General features: G+C 46.0%; 1 protein-coding gene and 1 long non-coding RNA gene across 3 annotated transcripts in view; one reads left to right on the top strand and one right to left on the bottom strand.

The window, feature by feature from the left end:
- The window catches only part of LOC135254593 (uncharacterized), a 46,379-nt gene extending 36,030 nt beyond the window's left edge, over positions 1-10,349 (top strand). Inside the window, exons 2-3 of one of the 2 annotated variants that reach the window (XR_010329922.1) lie at positions 9,205-9,258; positions 9,658-10,349. This is a non-coding gene — a long non-coding RNA (uncharacterized LOC135254593). The remainder of the gene's footprint in view (positions 1-9,204; positions 9,259-9,657) is intronic. The other variant, XR_010329923.1, reaches the window with a different exon arrangement.
- The window catches only part of tusc3 (tumor suppressor candidate 3), a 54,478-nt gene that overhangs the window by 10,529 nt on the left and 30,620 nt on the right, over positions 1-13,329 (bottom strand). The gene's annotated exons all lie outside the window — the stretch shown is intronic.

Below are 13,329 nucleotides of genomic sequence, written 5' to 3'. Positions count from 1 at the left end.
TCTGTTCGGCGTCATTCGTTCGATCTTAAAAGGAGAACGCACTCTAGATTTTTAGTGCGGACGCATTAAAAATGCGCCGTTTTGCAGGTGCATTAAAAATGCGCTGTTTTGAAAGCACATTATAAAAAATTATTTTAAAAAAGGTCAATTCTGATCATAGAAGCTACGGACTGTACAGCATCTGGTTGTTTTCTAATCCCAATCCATTCAAACTTGTTGTGTTTGTGGGGTGTGTGTGGGGGTGGGGGGCGGTAAATCCTAAAAAGCTGGAATGAGGTGATGGACGATATAACATTTAGGAAAGCGTGACATTATTTCCCTTCCCCTCTCGGTAATGACGGAGCCCGCTCAGACCCCGCTCTCCAGGCTAACAGGCTCGCTCTCTGCCCTTTTACTGATGGCTCTCTCCATTGTTTTTGTTCGGCGCCGCGCGTTGGTTTTTTAACAAGGCTCCCGCCTCGAAAAGGTCGAAGGGATTTGCCCGGAGATCCAGACGAATGGAGCGGTGCGACGGGAACGACGTTGAGAGAGGGAGAGAGGGAGAGAGGGAGAGAGGGAGAGAGGGAGGGAGGGAGGGAAGAGGGGGGAGCCTTTACGCTGGATTAATGAACGCAGCAGAAACCCCTGATTACGCGCCGCTGAGAGAACAGCGAGCGCCCGATGCTCGGCCGATTCGCTGAAAAAAAAAAAATTAAAATAACGATTCCAGTGAAACCGAAGCAGAAAAAAAAGCTGTCAAAATATGGCTGCTTGTACGATGAACGGGGGCAAATAAAAACAAAGGTGAGAGAACTGGAGAACCTGACAGATTTTGAGAACGATCGATGTCTGCGTGACCTTTGTCGTTGCAAAAGAGCACAAATGGAGAGCGGTCTACGGCGAAGTGTGAAGAGCCGCGCGTCGTGCGACGCGACACACGAAATCCGAAATCCAGGGATGGACACTCACCTCAAAGCGGAGGGAACCTCTGAAGTGAGCGTTTAGTGGCTTTTCTCCACGGCCCAAAAACAGAAATTAGATTCACCGTTGGAATACTACACATTTCCCGTGTTTCCAGAGGCACAGGAAGACCTAACAATGAAATGTTAGTCCTGTGCTTGTACAATGAACACCTGCCACTTCCTGTCACAGTCGGTCACCACTTCATCAGCAGTGGCACAGTTGCTAGGTCGCAGCTAAATGAGAAGTCATCAGTTGATGTAAATGTGATTGCACTTAAAAAAAAAAAAAATGAATGTGCAGACTGAATGAGAATATTGAGAGTTTAAAAATTTAACCAGTACACGGAGCTCAAACTGGGCATTCTTGCTGTATCTACTTCCACAGAGAGAAGTACTTTTCACTCTATGTGGGGGGGGTGGGGGGGGGTTGTTTTCACAAACTTCAGCAGGGCGCAACATTTTTCTCGGGAGTGAAAAATAAATGCAATAACGTTAAATAAAGCAAGGAAATGGTAATGTGTTGACAGGAATATAAATATCATGGTTAATATCATATTTCACAACCCCCGGGCCCCGGGGCTATACTGAAATTGATATATTTGTCACACGGCGGTGGGGTTTGATGCGTTTTGATAGGCTCAGGGAACAGCCACCGCGCCACATTCCTGAGCGTTCCGGCCGCATGCCTTTCCCGGCTCGTATCTTTCCAGTATTTTTCGGATGATTTTCTTTTTTTTGAAATGACATTTAATGTGTAGTTACGCATTTAACCTTCAGCAGCATCATCATCACCCGCAATGGCACAGATTTCCTGGCTTGGAATGTGCGCACTGAGATGTGGACAGAATGTGTTGCCACAGAAATGTCCCTGTTTCTCTATTTTCCATTATTGATATGGACACACAGAAATGGGACACACAAAAGGAGTATGTGTACAGTGTGTGTCTATATATACATATATATATATTAGTGAGCACCATAATGTTTTTTTTCTTGATTTAGCTCTGTACTCCATAACTGTAGATACATTTTGGATTCACAATACAGACTTAACCGCACACTTTTATGCATAATAATTTTTCATCCACCTTCCCATTTCTTTGGACAAAATTCTTCACAGGTGTTTGATTAGTCCGGTGTGTTCAAGTATAGCAAAGCTTTCAGTGTCTAGTCTTGATTCTAGGCTGCTGGTTGCTTTATGAGTCTTTTTTTTAAAAAAAGTCAGAGACATAGGCCAAACCTTAGGCTAACCAAAATCAACCATTTGGAACATGATTAAGAATAAAGACGGCACTGGTGAGCTCAGTAATCCCAAAGGGCCTGGCAGGCTATATATGTCCAGCTGTTTTAAATACGTGCCAATGCTATTGTTAATGGAAATGTAACTGACCATCAATAGATACCTTTGCATTTGCTTTATAATGTTGCTTTTTTATGAACATACATTTAGATTTGACTGTTCTCAACTATACTGTTCACCAAAAGTGTGCTGTGAGTGCAGTTTAGTGTGACACAGAGACAGAATTTCGTGCTTAATTATGTGTACGAAACAGCGCGTTAAACGCCTCTTATGTTGGCAGGGAATCGGGGCGTTTCACGGCGGTGGGGTATAAAAGTGACTAACCCCTGATCGTGCTCGTATGTGTTCTGCAGCATAAAAGCGCGAGCTGTGTCTTTTTCCTCACACCTCACCTGATCAATGCGAGCACTCTTTGAAGTTTAAGGCCTTGATTTATTCGGAGAGAACCGTCATCCGCGGGGCACTCAAAATTTATACGAGGCGATAAAACGGCTGGCTGTGATCTAAGGCTCGTCCTGCGAGCCGGGACCGCACACGCGCGCGGGCGGGGGGGGGGGGGAAAGGAATTTCCGAGCCGTATGTCAGCGTGACGCTAACGCGCGCGGGCTAGCGGACTCCTTTCCCGAGCTCGGAACTTGGCGAGCGAAAACCCGCCGCCCGAGCGGCAGCCGCCATCCGCTGCGACGGCCGTGGCGGGAGAGGAGAGAGAGAGGAGCCATCGTATTAGGGATGAGAGGAGAAACGTCTTCAATGCGGCCCTGCACAGATCAGAAGGCCCCGAGAACCAACCTCCAGGCCGACTGAACTGGCGCGAGATCGAAAGGCACTGGAAATGGCTCGTGACTGTTTTCATCTGTGAGGGGGAGGAGAGGGGGAGGGGGGGAAAGCCCCTAATGGCATAAATACAGGAAGAAGGCCTAGTTCCGGGGACTAAAAACTTGGTGTAAAAACTTACTTGGGTAGGGTGGGGTGGGGTGAGGGAAGGTGGGTAGGGGAGTGCCAAAACGGCCACAGGGCCCGCCCTCCCGCCCGCCCGCCTGTTTTCATCGTCCATCTGACACCCCGAGCAACACCTTCTTACCCCCCAGGACGCGCTAGATTACCCACCGTGCACCAGGCCTAAAAATAACCCAGAGGTGCGATTCCGAAATCTGGCAACGGAGTGAAACCAAGATGAGCGTCCTGTGGCTGAGGAGCCCAGTTGGATAAAACGGTTCGAAGCGCCTGACAAATTAATCCAGGGAGCCACTGCAGGATTCAGGGCAGCAGCTGCTTAACACTGTAGAACGTGGAAGCACGTTTCTCGTTTTCTTTTCCTGCATTATCAGTATTTGTACGATAGATGTTTTATGGAACTACCGTGTGCAGTAGTAATAGTAGTGGTTTTATGCACCAAAAATGTACCCAAGTTCTTGGACGGCCATTCTGTGCATTTGCAAATCAGCCTGGTCACGGTCCTGTAGCTGGTGCGTGATTACAATGCCCAAGTGAGAACTTTACTTTTGGGAGTCATACTCGCACTATAAATATAGATTACGCTCTCTTTCTTATTTTTCAGAAAGAAGTGCCTCAGGAGCATCAAGTAGCAGTCAGTCGAGCTTGTAAAATGATGAGCAGTAATTGGAAGCCATCGACTCCCTTTTGGTGAACGTGCCTCGGGCAAAAGTTTGTCTGCCGGTTATTTCCCCAAAATCGTCTATTTACACGAGTGTGACTCATTAACATTGAAATGGCCGCCCTCCCACTGTTTGCCTTCATAATATCGCTTTCTCCGCACTCTGCCCCGCTCCCGCTGTAATTAAATCACCCATTTGCTTCAGAGATTCATTTTTAATCGTCTTTGTCCCCTTAAATCAGAAATAATGTCCCTGGGAAGAAGTCCTGGAAATCTTTGCCTGTAGTGTGTGTTTATTTAACGGCTCGCCCCGTATCTCAGTCTGCTTAATGCGCTCTGTGGAGCAGATTCTGTCACGCTGAAGCCAAATATTTGCCATTTGTATTTTTCCCCCCCCGGTATCATCAGTATCACGCTGCAATAAAATAAAACTAGACAGAAAAATGTCTTCCTCTTTGAACCGCGTGAAAATCGCTTGGCCCACAATCTTGTATATAAGACGGCAGCCACACTGCCCGTGGACTTTCTCTTGCCGTACGGTTGAATCTGAGCTCGCCGGTTGGGTGTGGTTAGCATTTGGACCGTTATCTTTAAGAATTCTTTTTTTTTTTGTTCACCATCACACTTTGGCAATTTCAGCAATCAGCAAAACTAACTTAGCCCAAATTATGTTTGTGAAAGAAAGAAGTTTTGACGCTTACGTGTTTACGTGTAAGTCGCAGTAAAGGACAAATGTTGATTGAGCGCAGGCTGCCGTCTTTTGGATGATCAAGGCTAAATCACTTCCGACTCGAGGCTGTCATTAGCGGTTCCACGGCGCTTACTAGAACCTACCATTTGCCCCATAAACCTGCGCGGAACGTTTGATTTATTTCAAACCGGCGCATCCAAACGTGTGAGACTGCATTTAATAACCTATAATTGCGGGATTTCATTACCTTAACCACGCAGGTCAGCCGAGAGAAAGTTTTAATTTATGATCACTATCTGACGGAAAAATAAATAAAGAAAAACAGGTCGTTAAAACCACACAAGGCGAAGCGAGAGGGGGAAAAAACACGAACGGCAGCATTTAATAAACAGGACTAATCAGAAGGGAAAAGGCATAAATGCCTCTTGGCTTACTGCATCTGTATGCGCTGGTTAAAAATAATTTGAACTGAATTCACTGCTGCCTTTCTTCCCCCCTTGCAGTACTAAGCTAAAAATGTTCATTTCTTGTACCATGTCAGTTTTTTTTTCTTCCTGCAAGCACCTGGCTATTGTCATACTCTTGTCACCAGCCTTGATACTGTGACAACTGAACGGCCCTGGCCTGTGGTAAAATGCACAGTGTATCAGACACAGCTGAAGGCAGTGGCTTGTGTTTGTGCAGTGTATATTACATTCGCCTTTTGAGTCCGCTTCTGTGATCTCAATAGGGAACACAGGGGCAGAGGAAACGCCAGCTTTGAACTAATGATGTTAAACACCACACAAACCATGTGCCAATGCTACATAATAATAATAATAAATTGATGATGATGATGATGATGATAATACAAATATGCTGATTACTCATGCCCATAACTGCTTATACTGAACCCTGTTCCTGAAGACCTACTGTCCTGTAGGTTCTCACTCCAGCCCTAACAAAGAGCACCTCATTCAACAGCCAGAGATCTCGCTGAGCTGCTACTAAGTAGAATTCAGGTGTGTCAAATGCAAATGAACACCAACAGGACGGAAGCTCTCGATGAACAGGGTTGCGCAGCCCGAGCTTATACATTCCCATATGTATCTCAGCTCAAAATTATCTGCAAATGTCTTTCTCCTTTTTGTCAGCATTAGTTTTCCCTCCCTGCCACTAATCAGAAGGGTTTGCTGATGTGAAGACAAAAACATGTAACTAAAGCAAGGGGCAGAGAGTGTAGGCAAATTATGTCTGCCCTATTTTTATACTTAGAATGGTACTGTTTAGGAAGCTACATGGCAGTCAAATGGGCCCAATCTTGTAGAGATCCTGTCGATGACTATACAATCAGAAATGTATTGTTTGAGGTGCTTGTTATTGTAAGATGATGGTAATTATGTTTGTTATGATGAGGAGCGGAGACATTGTGATTGCCTTCGACTGGTCATGTGACGCACCTGACCAATCAGACTAGTTGCACACTTGTAGTTCCGCCAGACATATTTACCAGAGGACACAGAACTTTTTTTATTTTTTTTAAACTCTGTTGATCTGGAACTGTACATTGTATCAACTTCTTTTCTTTTTGTGAAAATTCTAACTCCGTTAATGAAATTCCGTTGATGAATTATAAAATGCGTGTGGGACAGAAAATGAAATTGAAAGCTAGATGAGGTAAATTACATGGACCACTGCTCCCCGAGCCTGAACTGACTGGTAATGATTAAAACAACTTGAATTTCTAAATTACACAGTAAGTACAGGTGATCCACTCCACAGTCATTGAGCTCTTTGTAATTACATTAATGGGGCTCCCTAGTGGTTCTGTCAGTAAAACCACAAGCACAAGCCGCAGTCGCAGATTCAAGCCTCCTCGCCATTGGCCGATAAGGACCCCCCGAACTGCAGCCGCGGCACACGATTGGCCTCCTCCCACCAGGGGCTGAGTGGGGTTAAATCTCGGCCAGAGCTGAGCGTGCCGGCGGGTGCTCGGGTTCTGTCTGGGTCTGGTGACGCCCAGCATCACGCCTGACCAAAGACCAATGGCGGAGAGGAGACGATGTGGGGTTACCATGGCAACGAGAGTGGCAGACGCGGTAAGGAATTTATGCAAATTTTCACATCACTTTTGGTGGTTTTTTTGTTTTTGTTTTGACTTGCTATTGCTTTGTTAAACTTTCTTAACAGTCATAAGAAAGTTTAACAAAGATCTATGAGAGAGGAGAATGTTTATGATCGACATCCTGAGGAAACTACTGTACGTGAGGGAGAAATGCAACAGGTGGATTGAAAGATGCGCCGTTTTTCCCATTCATTAAAATGGGGGGTAACAAACTTTTCACCAAGCTAATCACAATCCACCTCCCCGGCCTGCGTCAGCCATCTTTTGAACTTACAAAAACAACTCTATTATACTCTTGAAGGCAAACGAACTGCGACTATAGCACTTTTTACCATGATGGAGGGTGGCGGAAAAATATCATTTCATGCAAATGTTGCATTAAGTTCAAAAATCAAGGTTGTTTTTTTTTTTTTTCTTTTTCTTTTTTTTTTTACTTTTAATTTCACACACGGATGCACAGGCATAACTGTCGACAGCGAAATACTCCGCAGCAATGCTTGGCCCTTTTTTTTTGTTGAGCATTTTTCCAAAGTGTTCGTTTAAAGGCAGCTTCTCTCCTCAGTGCAGCAGAAAGATAAGCGCTCCTGCTTTGTGTCTCCTGTCCGTTCTAACACAACATCTTATTCCTTGCTGCATGAGCAGCACGACAAAATTAAAAGCAAAATTCATACAGCGCACATTACTGTTAACACCGTTTTGCACAAGAGTCTGTTTTTGTGGACTATTTTTAAAGAAAAGGGGGGAAAAAAAGTCCAGCATTTTTCTAAGCATCTCTGTAAGACTCATTTTGGACCTGAAATAGTGTGATTTTTTCCTTTCCTGCAGCCCTGCTCCATAAAATGAAACGTCTCAAGATCACAGAGTGTTTTCTGACAAAGTCTGCTTTTGTCTGTCTGTCCATTTCCCAGACAGATGCTTCTGCTTGTTACAGATTATGCTTCCTCAAAGCAAGCAACGAAATCACGGCTTTTGGTACTGGCTGACACAATTCAGACAAGGTACCTTCCTTGAGAATTTTGAGCCAACAGTATTCTAGTTCTGGTTCCATGTGCTCAGCCTCGACACTACCGGTGCAGCCTGCTGTAAGGTACTGTGCTTTTCACCACACAGAAACACGCTTTTTGGTCATTCTTGCTATTTCCCTTTCAACAGCTTCTAATTTGCTACTAATTTGGTAATGTCAAATAGTGTTTTAGGCCTTTGTCACTGCAAAGGCCTAAAACACAAAGGCCTTTGTCACTCCCCTTGTCATCTGCCCTATCCATATGTCAAGGGGAGTACCCTACTGAGTGAAACCCTCCCATTGTGGGTAATTCTAGGACCGATGTGCTGCCCCTGGTGGCACAGAGAGTGAGTTCTTTAGCAGGACAGGCAGGACTTCTTCCTTCTAAATGTTTAAAAAGAGCATTTTTGGACTCTAGTTTTTGCGGCCTGGCAGGAGTTATTAACAGGGTTAAGACTGCCTTATCCCAGAGTGTTGGCAGCTTCTGTAATATGATTTCACAAAGAGGTGCATTTTCACTGGAGTTAAATCAGAAGACAGACTTCAGGCGCTGAGTTTCTAAAGTCTGTGAAAAGGGAAAAGGGGGTGAGCGCTGGGGAGGGGAGGGAAGGGGGGGGGGGGTGGAGCGTGGGTTTTGATTGAAGTGTTTAAAATCTTATAAGAGGCTAATGAAGCATAATGCTGAGCCAAGCTAAGCTCTGTTTAGTCTCTGCGGACGGAACTGCAAGCCTCAGGTTGAAACGAGATTAAAGGAAAAGATTTACATCGACTGAGGGAAGGATTCTGTTCAAAAAGAGTTACAAACAAATTTGAGGGGAAAACTTTCCTGGATCTACTGTACGGGCAGGTGCTGTGGGGGACGCCTTTAATGATCGGACCGGGCACTCTGATGGAGTTGTGGAAGGCCGTAGGTGGGCGGTGTGCTGAAAGGGAGAGGGAAAGGCCCTGGATGCAGACGCTGCACATTTGGCGGGCAGATTATTGGGTTAAATGCGATGTGATTAGCCTCGCGCAGGGGGCGTCAATCTAAACTCCCCGAGGGCTTCGGCGTCGGCGGGCTTTTCGTGGTTCTCTCTCTGTCGGCCGCCAATTAAGCACCCTGAGAACAAGGTGCCCGGATCCTTCAGCCAATCAGTGACTTAAATGAGCCGCCGGTGCCAGGAACACCCCGGAAACCAGCGGACGCCGCGGTCCTCCAGGGCCGGAGTTTGCCAGCCCCGCGGCCTCGTGGGTCGAAGGCACCGCCAGCCGCCTCACGTCGTGTCAGAATCACATCGTTTCCAGCGAGGACGGGTTCTGATGGCCCACAAGTAGGCGTGACCCAAATTGCAGCTTCGCACCCTCTCTGTGTCTACCGCACTGCCCTGGTCCTGCCCGAGTGTGATATTGGTAACTACGGGAGACACTGGTCTCCTTTTATGGTATAAATCTGAAGACTGCTATTCGTTGCACTACAAAGGTCTCTGATACGTGGGCAGAAGTGAAGCAGGAAGGGAGATGGATTGGCAAGAACCTTCTGTTGTACTGATACAGTACATCTCCCACTTCAGGAAGCGGTCCGGACTGGAAGATAAATTCACAGGAGAGGATGACACATACTCCGGGTATCATTTTAACAGCACTCTTCCATTCTTGTGTGTCTGCTAATGCACTTCTCGTGCTAATTAAGCATCTTCATTAATTCTACCGGGGTCACAATAGTGCGGATTACTACACGTGGTTACGGACCAGCTGGTTCCTAAGGCTACGCTCGGTCAGGGGAATCTATGCTACGACTGGACTGCCTATCTGTAACGTAAATGGAGACAAACAAATGCTGTCCCTACATGAATGCATTAGCTTTGATAGTCGGTCCTGACTATGTGTAGTGCAGTTAGCTTGGGGGGACGCCACAGAGAGCGATCACTTGGTGTCGGGGTGGCGGCTAGCTTGCTCCCTTAGCCCGAATTTGCGTTTCGCTGGAACAGCCCTTGCGTTTCGTCTATTGTCTTTTTTCGGTTCAGGTTTTTGTTCGGCGGTGGTGGTTCCAAAGCGACCAGAGAAGATTCCCCTAGTCCACGCCGCCAGCCTGCATCGAGCCTCCTTCCTGTTTTTCCTCCCTTCCCAGACACGGGTGCGCTATTCAAATTATCTACCGGTCCGTGACATCATCTGGGCTCCAACTGGAGGTCAGTTCTATCCCTAACCGTGTGACTATATGATGGGTTAATAAATACTCTATTTAATCCCTAGTGCTCAGCGAAGCATATACTGTTGAAAAATAAGTCTTAGCTTGCTCTCACGATTACACGTTAAAAAATATGCAGTAAATATTTAAATGTGCAATGGCAAGAGCGAGCCTAAGTATTATTTACCCTTATGCAATGCAACGCTCATATGTTTATTATTTGTACAGATAATGAATTCTGAATTATCTTGCTGAAGGACAGTTAACTTCCTTGAGCAGACACTAGCAGCAGTCCCAAGATGGCTGCTTTCGTAGGGCAGAGAGGTGGAGTGTGATAGAAAGAGACGGGGGGGTCACGGGTTCGAGCTTTCCGAGATGGCGAGGCTTCTACGCCCTCGAGCGAGGAGAGTTACTTTGGCGGAAATCAAGTAGCGCAACGTCAACGGACTCTGACACTGTTTCACATCGCGTCTGCCCACCATAAGACTGCTACGCAAATGAACATAATTCTTGCTTCTGGATTCATTACCACACTGTACTGATTTTTTCTGAGGTTACTTTTAAACTTTAGGTAACTTTCAGAACTTCCAACTTCAAAGTATTGCTGACTTTTTCCTTCCTGCTACATGCACTGTACCCTGTACAGATTCTGGATGTGCATAACCTTCCGCAATTAAAAAGGTTTAAAGAAGAAAAAAAAACCACTCTGGTGCAGATGCAGGTCCCCTTCAGTCGGGGAACCAGGGATATTGTCAGCGGTTTGTTTATATCTGAGAAGATCAATGCTTTTGGCTGAATTATTCATAACGACCCCAGTTTCGCTTCAGGGGATGTGATCTGGGGACATTACCCCCGCCATACATCACAACATCACCACACTGATAAAGTTCAGAGCTCATGAACACCCCCCCCCCCGCCACCCCCTGACCAAATCACACACCGTAAACAAGACTCATATCCTGTTTAACAATTCATTACGCATTAGTGATTCCCCCTATCCAGCCTGTCACCCCTTGATACTTTCCATCCTTACTTATTTAACCTCTTTTATTCCCCTTCTGTTCACTTTGCCGTTATTCTGTGATTTACTGTGGAATCTACAAGTTTAGAGGATCTATATAAAATGTTTTGCTCTTGCAGCGGATCTACGCGCAGGTCATCGCCTTCAGGGAAGCTACTGCTGCTCTGTGTGGGAGAATCACTTCCAATGAATATTTAACAAAAACCCATTTAGAGCTCAAAGGCATTCTGAGTCCTCGGAAACAAAAAAAAAAAAACGTCTACAAGTATTTGGAGAACGAAATCTCGCAAATGTGCTCAGTCTGGCGTGCCTGTATTTATTAACCTGGTGGAGAGAGGATGGGTGGCAGGGTTCTATAACGGTTAGGAAATTGGGTTTGAAATTGCAGGTTTGAATCCCAGGTGAGACAAAGCTTCTATACTCGTGGGCATGGTACTTAACCTGAATTACTTCAGTAAATACATTATAGAGCTGTATAATTAGATCTTATGTATAATTCATATATATATGCAAATGAGTGACTAAAATAAGCTATGTACATTGTGCCTGCCAAGCGAAACATTTTTAAAAAGTAATGTCCATCCGGAGAAAATGTTTTATTTTTTATTTTTTTCCCCCCCTCTTCCTGAAAATCACTGCGTAGGCAAGGCGTGAGAGCCCGCCTCAGTAGCCCTCTGAGCCGTACAGTCCCTGAAAATGCAAAACTTTGGGGGGGGGGGGTTCTCTCGCCGTCGCTAACGATGAGCCAGCACCATAGTTTCGTTCCTCACGGTGACTTTAGCTCTCACACAGCACCAGACCACAGCTGCGGTGAGTTATTACCGACAGTGATTAATCGCCCGGCAACACATCCTTGAACCAGACACTGTTATGCTAACCTGCTTTGGGGGAGGTAGCGGGGCAGGGCGGGGGTAGGGGTGGTAGCCAGCCCGGTCCCGTGTTCTGGCCCAATTGGGCTAACCCTGTGCACCCGGCGAGGCGAGGGGTCTTCCTCACTAAAGCGTCAGAAAGCGATCGTGCTGCTTGGGAGGGCGTGTTTGCATGCGTGTCCAACATCCCCCCCGCTGTCAATGACACAGATTGTGACACAGGTCGAACAGTGTGATATAAAATCAACCATATTCTGCTCGCTCTCTCTCTCTCTCTCTCTGTCTCACTGTCTCTCTCACTCTCTCAGTCTCTCTCTTACTCTCTGTCTCTCACTCTTACTCTCTCAGCCTCTATTTTACTCTCTGTCTCTCTCACTCTCTCTCTCTTACTCTCTCAGTCTCTCACTCTTACTCTCTCAGCCTCTATTTTACTCTCTTACTCTCTCAGTCTCTCACTCTTACTCTCTCAGCCTCTATTTTACTCTCTCACTCTCTCAGTCTCTCTCTCTTACTCTCTCAGTCTCTCACTCTTACTCTCTCAGCCTCTCTTTTACTCTCTGTCTCTCTCACTCTCTCTCTCCCTCTCTCTCCCTTCGACGCACAACCCGCCTGGTCTGTGAGAGAACAGAGGGAAGATGAAGGAACGGCACGCCAGCGCCTGTTCTTTTCTTCCAGCGGGAAAGCGTTGAGTGAGAAGCCGCTGAATGACTCATTAGGGCTTCCCAGCTGTTTGCGGGCGGGGTTTTCAGGGGCACTAAACCAAAAAGCCTGCAATCACTCTGCCCAAAAGTCAAGAGCCGCCATTCACCGGGTCCGCCGCCATCGCCGCCGGCGACGCGGACGCGAGCCGCGCTTTCGGAGAACGAGGCGGGACGAGCGACCGCGGCCCGTCGGAGCGGAATTGGGGGGGGGGGGGTTGAAGGGATAAGGATTACTCGCTGACAGTCTCTTTATCCCCCTCCTTATTTATTTAGCATTAATTAAAAAAAAGAAAAGGGGGGGGAAAAAAACACCTTAATTTGATTAAGACGGATGGGCGTGTTGACCGTCGCGGGCAGACTGATGGATAATTCCCCGTGTGCTGGGTAGGAGAGTCGACACAATGATACATTCACGTGTCTTATTCCCCCGCAAGCAACGAGCACCAGTTTCAAATAATTAACCGCAGTAATACTGAGCAATGCCTCTGTTTTTCCCCCCAGTACGTCTGCATTTAAATAACACTTAGAGGCAAGGCAACAACAACTCTCTCTCTATACACAGTATTTTCAATATAATTCAGATATTTTTCAACATATTTTTAAGAATATGCAAACATTTAAATGCATTGCATATTTGTTTAAAAAAAATGTAATTTTAATAAGTGGTAGTTGTGCATGAGCTGGTCTTCAAACAAAGGTGCAAAACCAAACCGGCTAAACACTTCAATCAATTCAAATTACTCATAACTGATATGTGAAGTGTCAAAAAAAAGTGCCTTTGTTTTCACATTTCTCTAAATTATTCACTCATCCATAATTCAATTCACATTGTCCCCCCAAACCTTGACATTGCCAAAAAGAAAAGAAGATGGTGAATGGCAAGAGAATTAAAGAAACAGGAAAAAAGATGCAAAGAA

This window comes from Anguilla rostrata, chromosome 5 (assembly GCF_018555375.3).
Source record: "Anguilla rostrata isolate EN2019 chromosome 5, ASM1855537v3, whole genome shotgun sequence".
Taxonomy (NCBI): domain Eukaryota; kingdom Metazoa; phylum Chordata; class Actinopteri; order Anguilliformes; family Anguillidae; genus Anguilla; species Anguilla rostrata.
This window is presented reverse-complemented; position numbering and strand designations above follow the sequence as displayed.